General features: G+C 43.3%; 1 pseudogene; it reads right to left on the bottom strand.

Moving 5' to 3' along the window:
• LOC110296573 overlaps positions 1-11,767 on the bottom strand; it is a 14,598-nt pseudogene that overhangs the window by 1,527 nt on the left and 1,304 nt on the right.

The raw sequence follows: 11,767 nt of genomic DNA on the forward strand, positions 1-11,767 counted from the left end.
CCAGGCTGGCCTCGAACTCAGAAATCCGCCTGCCTCTGCCTCCCAAGTGCTGGGATTAAAGGCGTGCGCCACCAGATTTCAACCTTGAGTTTGATTATTCTTGCTTTTCAGACCTTCTTTCTCCTTTTTGTTCTAGAGATTTTAGGTGTGCCATGAAGTTACTAATAAGAAATCTCTTCAATTTTTTAATGACCCTAATGTGTCCCATAAGTTTGGGTATCATGTATTTTCATTTAATTCTGAAAATTTTAATATCGTTCTTGATTTATTTTTTTTAAAGATTTATTTATTTATTATATGTAAGTACACTGTAGCTATCTTCAGACACTCCAGAAGAGGGCGCCAGATCTCGTTACGGATGGTTGTGAACCACCATGTGGTTGCTGGGATTTGAACTCTGGACCTTCGGAAGAGCAGTCGGGTGCTCTTACTCACTGAGCCATCTCACCAGCCCTTGATCCATTTTTTAATCTAGTAGTGTGTTTTTCAGTTCCTATGAGTTGTAAGCTTTCTGTTGTTTCTGTTGATATCCAGCTTTGATCCATGGTGGTCAGATAGGATATTATTTAAATTTTCTTGAATCTGTTTACACTTTCTTTGTGTCCAAGTATGTGGTCAGTTTTGGAGAAAGTTCCATGAAATATCAAGAAGAAGGTACACGCTTTTGTGTTTGGGTGAAATGTTCTGTGACTATCTGTTGGGTCCATTGGGTTTATGATGTTATTTAGCTCCTGTGGCTCTCTGTTTAGTTTTTGTCTGGATGAGCTGTCTATTGGTGGGTATTGAAGTCTCCCACTACCGCTGTGTGAAGGTCAGGATATGATTTTGGTTATAGTAGTGTTTCTTTTATAAACCTTGGTGCCCTTGTGTTTGTTAACCAGATGTTTAGACTTGCAATATCCTCTTGGATTTTTCCTTTGAGTATGCAGTGTCCCCTATCTCTTCTGACTGGTTTTGATTTGAAACTAATCAAATCAAATTAAAGTATGTCCCTTTGATTCTTTGGATTCCTTGGTGCCAGATAGTAAGAGTATTGTACTGTCTTGTTTTCTGGCTCTACTCACTTCAAAAAACCTTTTCCATCCTTTTACCCTGAGATGATGTCCATCCTTGATGTTAAGGTATATTTTTGGATGCAGAAAAATGGATGCTGTTTTTTTTTTGTATCAATCTATTAGAGTCTCTCTCTCTCTCTGAAATTGAGACTATTGATGTTGAGACATACCAGTGAGAGGTGTTTGTTAATTTCTGTTATTTTGTTGTTGTTGTTATGAGCCCCGCCTTTCCTTGGTCTAGTCTGGGATTATTTATTCCTTGTAAACACAAGTTTTCTTGGGTGTGTGGTTAGCCTTTTCAGGTTCCTTCTACTGCCTTCTATAAAGCTGGATTCATAGATAGACACTGCTTAAATTTGGTTTTATTGTGGAATAAAATGCCTTTTTCCATCTATTTTGATTGAAAGTTTTGCTGGGTATAATAGTAGCCTGAGGTGGCATTTGTGGTCTCTTAGAGTTTGTAGAACATCTATCCAGGCCCTTTTGGCTTTTTGAATCTCCACTGAGAGTAAGATGTTATAATATGTCTATTTTTATATGTTACTTTGTCATTTTCCCTTGCAACTTTTAATACTCTTTGTTTTATATGTTTAGTGTTTCGATTATTATGTTTCATGGGGAAATTTTTTTTGGTCCAGTCTATTTGATGTTCTGTATGCTTCTTGTATTTTTATAGGTTCCCCTTCTTTAGATTTGGGAAATATACTTCTATGATTTTGTTGAAAATATTTTCTGTGCCTTTGAGCTGGATTTCTTCTCTTTTATCTATTCCTATTATTCTTAGATTTGGTCTTTTTTGTAGTGTCTCAGATTCCCTGGATATTTGATTATTTAGATTTAAAAATTTTTTGACCAAGGTATCCATTTTTTAAAAATTGTGTCTTCAATTCCTAAGATTCTTCCATTTCTTGTACTCTGTTGGTGAGGCTTGCCCTCAAAGTTCCTGGCTGGAGTTCCTAACTTTTTATTAATTATTTTATTGATTTACATTTCAAATGTTATCTCCTTTATCAGTACCCCTTCCACGAACTTCCCACCTATCACCTTCCCCTTTGCCTCTAAGAGGGGGCTCCTCCACTCACTCCAACCTAATCCCTCTAGCATCTCTTTTCTCTAAGGTCTCAAGCCTCCCCAGGACCAAGTGCATCTCCTCCTACTAAGGCCAGACAAGGCAATCCTCTGCTACGTATGTAGCGGGGGCCATAGACCAGCCCATGTATGCTCTTTGGTTGGTGGGTTAGTCCCTAAGAGCTCTGAGGGGTCCAGTTAGTTGATACTGTTGTTTTTCCTATGGGCTTGCAATCCCCTTCAGCTCCTTCAGTCTTTCCCCTAACTCTTCCATAGGGTTCTCTGAGCTCTGTCAAATGGTTGGCTGTAAGTATCTGTATTTGTCTCAGTCAGGTGCTGGTAGAGCCTCTCAGAGGACAGCCATGCCAGGCTCCTGTCTGCAAGCACAACATGGCATCAGCAATAGTGTTGGGGCTGGGGCTTAGTGCCTGCACATAGAATGAATCCCAAGTTGGGGGAGGGTCTCTGGATGGCTTTTTCTTCAGTCTCTGTTCCATTTTCTTCCCTCCATTTCCTTCAGACAGGAGCAATTCTGGGTCAAAAATTTTGAGATGGGTGGGTGGCCCCAGAATTCCTAAATTTTTTTATTTCTAGTTTTACTTTTGTTTGGGTTTTCTTTATTGATTTTATTTCAATTTGCATGTCTTAAACAGTATTCTCTATTTCCTTCCACTGTTAGTGTTTTATTCAGATCTTCTTCAAAGTTCTTGATTATATTCATAACAGCTATTTTGACAACTGTGCTTTGTGCCTCAGCTATATTTTATTTCTTAGGGTCTACTGTAGTGGGGTTTCTGGGCTCTGGTGGAGACATATTATCCTCAATGTTACTTATTTATTTATTTATTTATTTATTTATTTATTTATTTATTTTTTTTACTGGCATCTAGGTGTCTGGGTTTTCAATGAGTGTTAATTCCAGGTGTTGACTTCTGGTTTTATTTTTGTTAGTTGGGTTTTCCACTCCTTGGTTTCTGTTGTCCTCTCTGGATCTTAGGAGTATGTGGTAGCTGTGGGTTGCCTGGTAGGGAGTGCTTCTGTGTCCCTGCCAGGTGTGACCACTAGGGATCTTGGGTAGAACTTGTTGCTAGGAATTGGGAACTCACAGATGGCCATGGGGATGGGCTAGAAGGGCAGGGACAGAAGGAGAGGGCCCACAGGAAGGAGAAAAGCTGGGTCTGATGGGGATCTGGTTCTGTATTCATGGGCTTCCTCCTGATTCTATTCATGGGTCTACAGCCTCTGGGATGGTGCTGACCATAATGCTCACAGTGGATGTTTTCACTTCCTCAATCCTGTTGAGGTTTGATCTGTTGCTATGTATTTAATGCTAAATACTGACTGACTCCCAAGGCCTGGTTGCCCCGTGGATGAATCTGCGGGTATACAAGAGATGCTTTGTAACTTTGCCCCTCCCCCCAGCTTATTTCTGATTGGTGAATAACAATGCCAACATCCTATAGCAGAACAGAAGAGAGATGGGCGGGGTTTAGGTTTCCCAGGCTTGGGGTCTGGAAAGAAACCAGGAGGAGAAGGAGAGAAGGTGGACAGAGGACAAGACACCATGAGGTAGGTGAATCATGAAATCATGGCCATGGGGCTGGCCAGTTGGAGTTAAGAGCAGACCAGATGGAATATAGCAAGTTATAACTCGGGGTTATTGATAGGGAAGTAGACATAATAGCATAGAGGGTAGATATCTGCTCTGCTCTAGAGTATTAGAGGCTTATTATAAACATAAAAGTTGTGTGTCTTTTATCTGGGAACCGAATGACCAAAGGTGGGGATTGAGATGGAATATTTACCACAACACAACTGAAAACCATTTATAGACACGCCCAGAATGTGGGTCAGTAACTGCTTAGGTGCTTTTACATCGAATCAAGACTGAACAACACAGCCATTGAAAAGGAAGAACTGTAAGGTTTTAAAAAAAACTTTTATTGATTCTTTTCGAGTTTCCATCCTGCACCCCAGTCGCACTCATCTCCCTACCTCTTTATATCTTTCCTCTGCCCTTGAAACCTCCCCCATGCCAAAAAGAAAAGAAACAAACAAACAAACAAACAAACAAAAACAGAAGTAAGTGAAACATAAAAAACATCTTTCGGCGGAAGCTGTGGTGTGTCACAGTGTGTCTCACACTATACCTGTTTGTCCACCTATCTTTACTTGCAAATGTTCATTGCAATGAATCACTCCAGCTCTGCTACATCATCAATATTGGATCCTCATCAGGACTCCTCTCAGATATCCTGTTGCTCTGTGTCGTGGAGGTCCTGCAGCTTTGGATCAGCAGGGATGGTCCTTTCATGTGTTCCAACAGTTCATAGATGGGGTAGATTTTGGAGTAGGCCAACTCAAAGCCCTGGATCTGGGCCTGGATGGTAGCTGAGTTACTTAGCCCACCTGCTCTCTCACATATACACCGCCAGGGGGAGCTCTCCAATACTGCCCTGGTAGCTTATCCAGTGCATCTACCAGCAGTGGGCAGGGACAGCTCTTCCACTCTCATGCCTTTAGGGGCTGGCTCACCCACACTCACACTGCCACCACGGCCAACTCCACTATGCTGCCCAGAGGAGATGCGGGGCCTGCTCTCCCGCTCTCGTGACTTTGTGGCAAGAGTAGGGGAAGGTATTTCCTGTGCACCCACTCGACCTCATAGCAGACAGTGGCAGGATCAGCTCTCCAATGCTCATGCCCTCAGGCTGGCTCCATTGTGCTGCTTGGAAGAGAGAGAGGTGCAGAGCCTGTTCTCGTGAGCGCTGCTGCAGGTGAGGGGCGGGGCCAGTTCTGTACAGTCCCTGGGTATGCACATGGTCCCAGATGATTGCCTAGACCAGGGAAGTCTGCTTAGTCTATAACGGCAGTATGAGCAATGGACATCCACACTGGCCCCTGCTACTGCATGGCCACAGATCCAGAAGTGGTTGTTGGAGATTGGTTTTAATACTTTGAATCTGTGTGTCCAGACACTAAAGGTCCTTGGCCTCATTTGGTTTTTGATCGATCAATAAAGATGCTAAAGGCCAAAGGCTGGACATAAGGCAGGGCACTTAGAGTTGTGCCGGTCCTGGGGTAGGTAGCCAAGGCATTTAAAAAGGAGCTATTTTTCATCCACATGTGTGTTTTTCATCCATGGATCCAAAAATAGCTCCTGGGCGGGTACACACGTGCGCTCCTCTGGGAGCACAAAGCAAGTGAAGCCAAAACTCAGCGCTACACATAGCCCTCAGTGGCAGCATGGGCCAGGGCTCCACCATGGCCTCAGGTGGCAGGGCTGGCTACTTACTATAGGCTATGCCTCTCCACCCTCTCCGCCCCAGTTCCACATCTCTCCATAATGCTCAAACTGTCCTGTTGCTTTTTCTTTTCCATCTACCCACTATACATTTGCACATTGCAGTGGCTCCCACTGTGGGCAGGCCATGCAGATGGCAGGCCTCTGGGTGGACCTCCTCCGCTTGCCTTGCAGGCGGCAAGCCTGCCATGTGGTGGCTGTGTCTCTGGACCTCCTCCTCTTCCTGCACTGCATTAGATGGCAACCTACCTGTACATGCAGCAGCGGCGGCGGTGGCGGCGGCAGCCGCAGCAGCAGCCGCAGCAGCAGCAGCAGCAGCCGCAGCCGCAGCCGCAGCCGCAGCCGCAGCAGCCGNCAGCCGCAGCCGCAGCCGCAGCCGCAGCCGCAGCAGCCGCAGCCGCAGCCGCAGCCGCAGCAGCCGCAGCCGCAGCCGCAGCCGCAGCAGCAGCAGCAGCAGCAGCAGCAGCAGCAGCAGCAGCAGCAGGTCTCTGGGTCTCTTTCGCTGCCTGGGCTGGGTGGTATGGTATGGGTAGGTCTCCGGATGTTTTCCTCCTCCTGTGCCGTTGCATTGTGTGGCAGAAGGCTGGTCTTTGGGTATCCTCCACCTGTCTCTGTGTGGTGGTGCTCTGTGTATCCTCTGCTTGCTTGTACCACGTGGTGGCACACATGTCTCTGGGCATGTGTCCCTGCCTGTGCCACATGGCATAGCAGAGGGCAGGTTTCTTGAGACCATGCTTCTATGTCTGCTAGAACTTTGACAATGTTCCTCAATGTTCTAGTCTTCCAGTGAGGCTCCTGTAGGTCTCCAGCATCATGTCTTTGTAGAGACTCTTCTGGGAAGGATCCAGCAACGTCCACTCTTCCTGAGTCAAGTTCACATGCACGTTGGCATAGCTCACTGCATTTGCATCATGACTTTGGAGCTCGCCTGAGCTCCTCTCCAGGCCATAGCAACAGTGCTCAGAGCACATCACACTGAACCATTCAAGCCTGCTCAGCTACAGAGCTAAACTTACAGCACATTACCAGAAAAAACCCTCCTCCTCCCTCTTTCCACCTGTTCCCTCTCTGTCTGGGAAACGGGGTTTCTTCCTGTAGCCTTGGTGGTTCTGCAACTAGCTCTGTGGACCAGGCTGGCCTCACACTGTAATCTATATAAAAATGTTCATGGTAGTAGTTATGCAAAAATGGATACAAATTAGGATGTTGACGTTCAGTTTCAGGTTTGCTATGTACGGAGCTTGGGTGGTATGATTTTTATCCTCACAAGAAAGAAAACAGAGCAAACTGAAAATCAACAACTCTTCTTAGACCCATCAGCCCCTCCCCCCAAGGAAAGGAAATCATTTTAAGACTAAGTGCCATCCTTTCTAGAGCAGGAGCCCAGGATGAGAACTCTGCAGACAAAGCCAACATCTGGGTAGGAGAATTTAAGCTATATTAATGAACGATTGGGCAAGATTGGAAGTTAGAAACCAGGCGATGAAGCCTTTTGGGGATTCCCCACTCTTAGAAATTTTACCTCTCAGATCTTTGCCAGATTCTCAGGTATAGTTCAGAGAAAAATATCTTTTTTGCTTCAGGGAGGAGGAAGAGAAACCCAACCATTTCGAACTGTGCACAGAGCATTCTGTTTTCCTTAAGGCTTCCCCGAAACCATCGTTAAGGGGAACTAAGTTCGAGTGCATAAAACACTTAGGGCTTTAGTAGAGTCTAACTGATATCAAGGAAGAGAGATGCACAACTGCATCTCCCTTTCTGCCTCACTTTGGGGCTAGTGCTGAGAGAGACCAGCGAAGGGGGCAGGTGACATGCATAGGCTCACCAGGATACTGAGCCCTAACCACAGGACTACAGAAGGTCTCTGCTTTCCCTATATGTTTCTTGCTTTGCAAAAAAATGTTAAGAGAAGTCCCTCAGAAAGGGATGCTTTAGATCAGAAGCTTGGGTCTCCATTAAGGAAGGAAGTGCGCTAGAGAAGCCATGGGTAAAGAACTACTTCCTCTTCTTCCTCCTCTTCTTCCTTCACGTGTGTGGGTGTTCCACCTGCATGTCTGTCCATAACACATCTGTGCTTGGTGTCTGGATGCCGAGACAGCATCCGATCCCCAGAGCTAGAGTTATAGACCGTTCTTAGTTGCCGTGTGGGTGCTGAGAATGGAACCCAGGTCCTCTGGTAGAGCACCCAAGTGCTCTTAGCCACCGATCCATCTCTCCAGCCCCATTCTTCTTGTTCTTAACTGACTTAAAAGAAGACAATTTACTGGAAGTAATAAAAGCAACAATGTACTTGGCCGTAGATATGGCTTAATAGAGATGATACTATAGGGAATGGGAGGAAGGATTTGGAATACTGTGTCTGTGTTATAAGAGACCTCTATTATCAGTGAAATAATACAGTTATTTGAAAGTGAGCTTGGGTCTGTCATAAATGAATATTTCAAAGTTTAGAGCAAAACTAAAACGCAAAAGTTAAAAACAGAAGTGTAATCGATATGTCAAGCGAATAGATAAAAAAAAATCCTATAAAATGCTCAGTCAAACCCAGAGAAGATAGAAAAAAATCACAAAACAATAACAAAAACCCACCTGAACAAACAAAATTAAGGACAATGAATATAAAACAATAACAAACACATTAGATATTAATTTAACCATCTCAATAATCACTTTAGATGTTGATGTACTAGATACACCAATTTATAGACCAAGACTGCATGAGCAGATTTTTACAAATGATTATATTTTGTCCACAAGAGAGTTACCTTATATATCATCATATAAGTAGATTAAAGGTAAGGGGATGGAGAAAGAGATAACACTGAACTGGACGACTCCATCAATCAACTGGATTTAATTGACATTTATAGAGTATTTCAATATTTCATCTTACAATAGCACAGCGTGCTTTGTTCTCAATCTCACACAGAATGTCCACCTAGGCGTGCTGAGGGTGGACATGGTACTATATGCTTCTACCATCTGCACTGACGGGTGGAGGGAAGATCAGGAACTCAGGCTTATCTTTGGCTACATAGCTACTCAGCCTGAGAGACAAGATACTCTGCAAAGCAAACAAAAGCAAAAGTAACGGCTCTAATACAAAAGGAAGCAGACAGCCTGGGTCACAAAACAACTCTAAAAATTTTAAAAGAACCAAATCATACAATGTATGATCTTAGACCACAAAAGGTTAAGTTAGAAACAAAAAACAGAAAGATAGCTAGGATATGCCTAAATACTTGAAAATGAAACAATTCGAGCCAAAGAAGGATTTGGAAAAAAACAAACATTGAGTTTTTAAAGTTAAAAATAGTTTATTAAAACTGTGAGAGGCAGTAAAATTCACTGATCTAGTTTCTTTTCCTGTTAGTGTGATAAAATAATCCAGCAAAAGACTTAAGGGGAAAGATTTTATTTTGCTCACAGCTCAGGAGTCCAGCATGGAGAATTGAAGGTGCTGGGATCTGAAGCAGGTGTTCCCATCACAACCACAGTCAGGAAGCAGAAAGTGATGGCTTCATGTGGCTGCTCAGCTCCCTGTCTTTATTTATACACTCTAAGGGATAGTACGGTCCACACTGGGTGGGTCTTTCCACCTCAATTAAAGCCATCAAAGTAAGTTCCCAAAGGCATATATCCCTAGATGACTCTAGATTCTATTTAGTTGACAGCTAACACTAGACATAACAGCCACAATTAGAGGGAAGGCTATAGCACTGAGAGTGTCTGCTAGGGAGTGAAAATTACTATCAGTAGTAAAAGCTTTTATTCTAGAAACAAACAAACAAACAAAGGACATGTCCAAACCATAAGAAATGATTAAAATTAGTGTAGAAATCTGTGAAATTGAAAACAGGAAATCAGTAAGGAAAATCAAAGTCATCAAATCACTGGTGCTTTGTAGAGATTAAAAAACAAAACAAAACAAAACACCTGAATAAATTCCCCCTAAGCTAACTAACAAAAAAGATGGCAGCCGATTGTTAATATCAGGGATGCAAGAGTGACCAAGCATATTAAAACATCAACAAAGGAGGGCTGAGCTGACTCTCTCAGTAAAGTGTTTCATATGGAAGCATGAAGCCTGATTCTTTCTCCAGTGCCTATGTCTGGTAAAAAGCCAGACATGGTGGCATGTACCTATAATTCCAGAGCTGGGGACATGGAGACAGGAGACTCCCTGGAGCTGGCAGCAAGCTAGTCTAGCTGGATCTGCAAGCTTCAGGTATGTGGAGAGAACTTGTCTCATGAAATAAAAAGATGGAGAGAACTGAGAAAGACACTCGATGTTAATCTTGGGCTTCCATGTGCTAATGCATGTGCATCTATCCATAGCCACGTGTGCCCGCATGTGTGCACACACACACACACAGACGGACACACACATACATATACAACACACACTTGCACACACACAGAGACAGACAGATATACATACATACACACACAATGCACACATGCATGTACACACATGCATGCACACACACAGAGACAGACATATAAACATATATACACACAACACACACAATTCACACATTCATGCACACACAGAGACAGACAGATACATACACAGTGCACACAATGCACACACACACATGCACATACACAGAGACAGACAGATAAACAATGCAACATGCATGTACACAGGTGTGCACACACACTTTGTACACACCAAGAAAAGAGTGGCAAAAGAATATCAGCTCTGTGCTCATGAACTTATAAGCAAGATGAAATGGAATACTTTCTTGAAAGGTACAAACTATGAAAACACAAAGTAAGAAACAGATACTTAGAGTAAGCCTATTTCTATTAAAATTGAGTCAACAATTAATTTCCTCACCAAGGCTTGATATGCTTACCAGCAAAGTTTACCAGATATTTAAAGAAGGGATAAAAACCAATTCTCTACAACTCTGTGAGGAAATAGAACCAGAGGGAACATTTCCCAACATTCTATAAGACTAATATTTTCCTCATTCCAAACAGGCAAAAATTTACAAGAAATCAAAACTAAGGACCAGTATCTCATAAAAAACAGATGCAAACATCTTCATTGAAATGTTATCAAGTTCAACAGTGAATAAGATAACTTTACAACCAATCACACGAGATTTATTCCAGCTCTGCATGAACATCCTTCATGCCAACAGACTAAAGGAGAAAAAGCATATGATCAGATCAGTAGATTCAGAAAAAGCATCAGACAAAATTGTGCCTTGACACTGATTTTTATAGATTTATAAGTACCTATTTTTATTTCTACCGAAAATCTATGCAAAAATTTCATGTGATATATAACTTCTATTTTTTGCTTCTTACTTCTCTGAATTTTCTAAGTTTTCTATATATTTTTCTACATAAAAACACTTATCTAGTTGGGCAGTCATGGTGCACTCTAATCCCAGCACTTGTGGGGCAGAGGCAGGCAAATTTCTGAGCTCAAGGCCAGCCTGGTCTACAGGACAGCCAGGGATGCATAAAGAAACTCTGTCTTGGAAAAACAAAAGCAAATGTAAAAGTAATTCGGGGTGTGTGTGTGTGTGTCTTTTCTATTTCTCCTTTTATCTGCTAAATAAATGATGTGGAGACCTTGTTTTTACTAACAAGCTTTAAGCACTGTGGCTGTGCAGATAGTAATCTATTCTAACCCTCGAAGGTTGCCTACTTCCCAGCCATGTGACCCATTCCTTGCCATCTTAGTCTTGCCCTAGCTGTTCCTGCTCCATCAGTGTCCCCATGGCAACTCCCCTGGCAACCTGCTCATGGTGAATCTCTCATGGCTGATCTCTATCCTACCAGAGCCCTTCTCTGGGATCAGAAGTCCTGCTTCCTCCTCTCCTGCCCAGCTATTAGCTGAATCAGCTCTTTATTAACCAATCAGAGGTGATGGAGAATAATTTTTTACACAACATTGAGACAGGAGATGTTTGATGATGCCAAAGTCCATACTGTAACCAGATCTGTGGGCACAGTAATCAGCATCTGAATACACATAGCACACAAAACCTACCAACTAACCAACCATCCAACCAACCAACCAACCAACAAACCAGCCAGCCAGCCAGCCAGCCAGCCAACCAACCAACCAACTAACTAACCAGCCAGCCAGTCAGCCAGCCAACCAGCCAGCCAACCAGCCAAACAACCAACCAGCCAAACAACCAACCATCCAACCAGCCAGCCAGCCAACCAACCAACCATCCAACCAACCAACCAACCAACCAACTAACCAACCAACCAACCAACCAACCAACCAACTAACCAACCAACCAACCAACCAACCAACCAGTCAGTCAGCCAGCCAGCCAGCCAGCCAGCCAGCCAGCCAGCCAGCCAG

This window comes from Mus caroli, chromosome 6 (genome assembly GCF_900094665.2).
Source record: "Mus caroli chromosome 6, CAROLI_EIJ_v1.1, whole genome shotgun sequence".
NCBI lineage: Eukaryota > Metazoa > Chordata > Mammalia > Rodentia > Muridae > Mus > Mus caroli.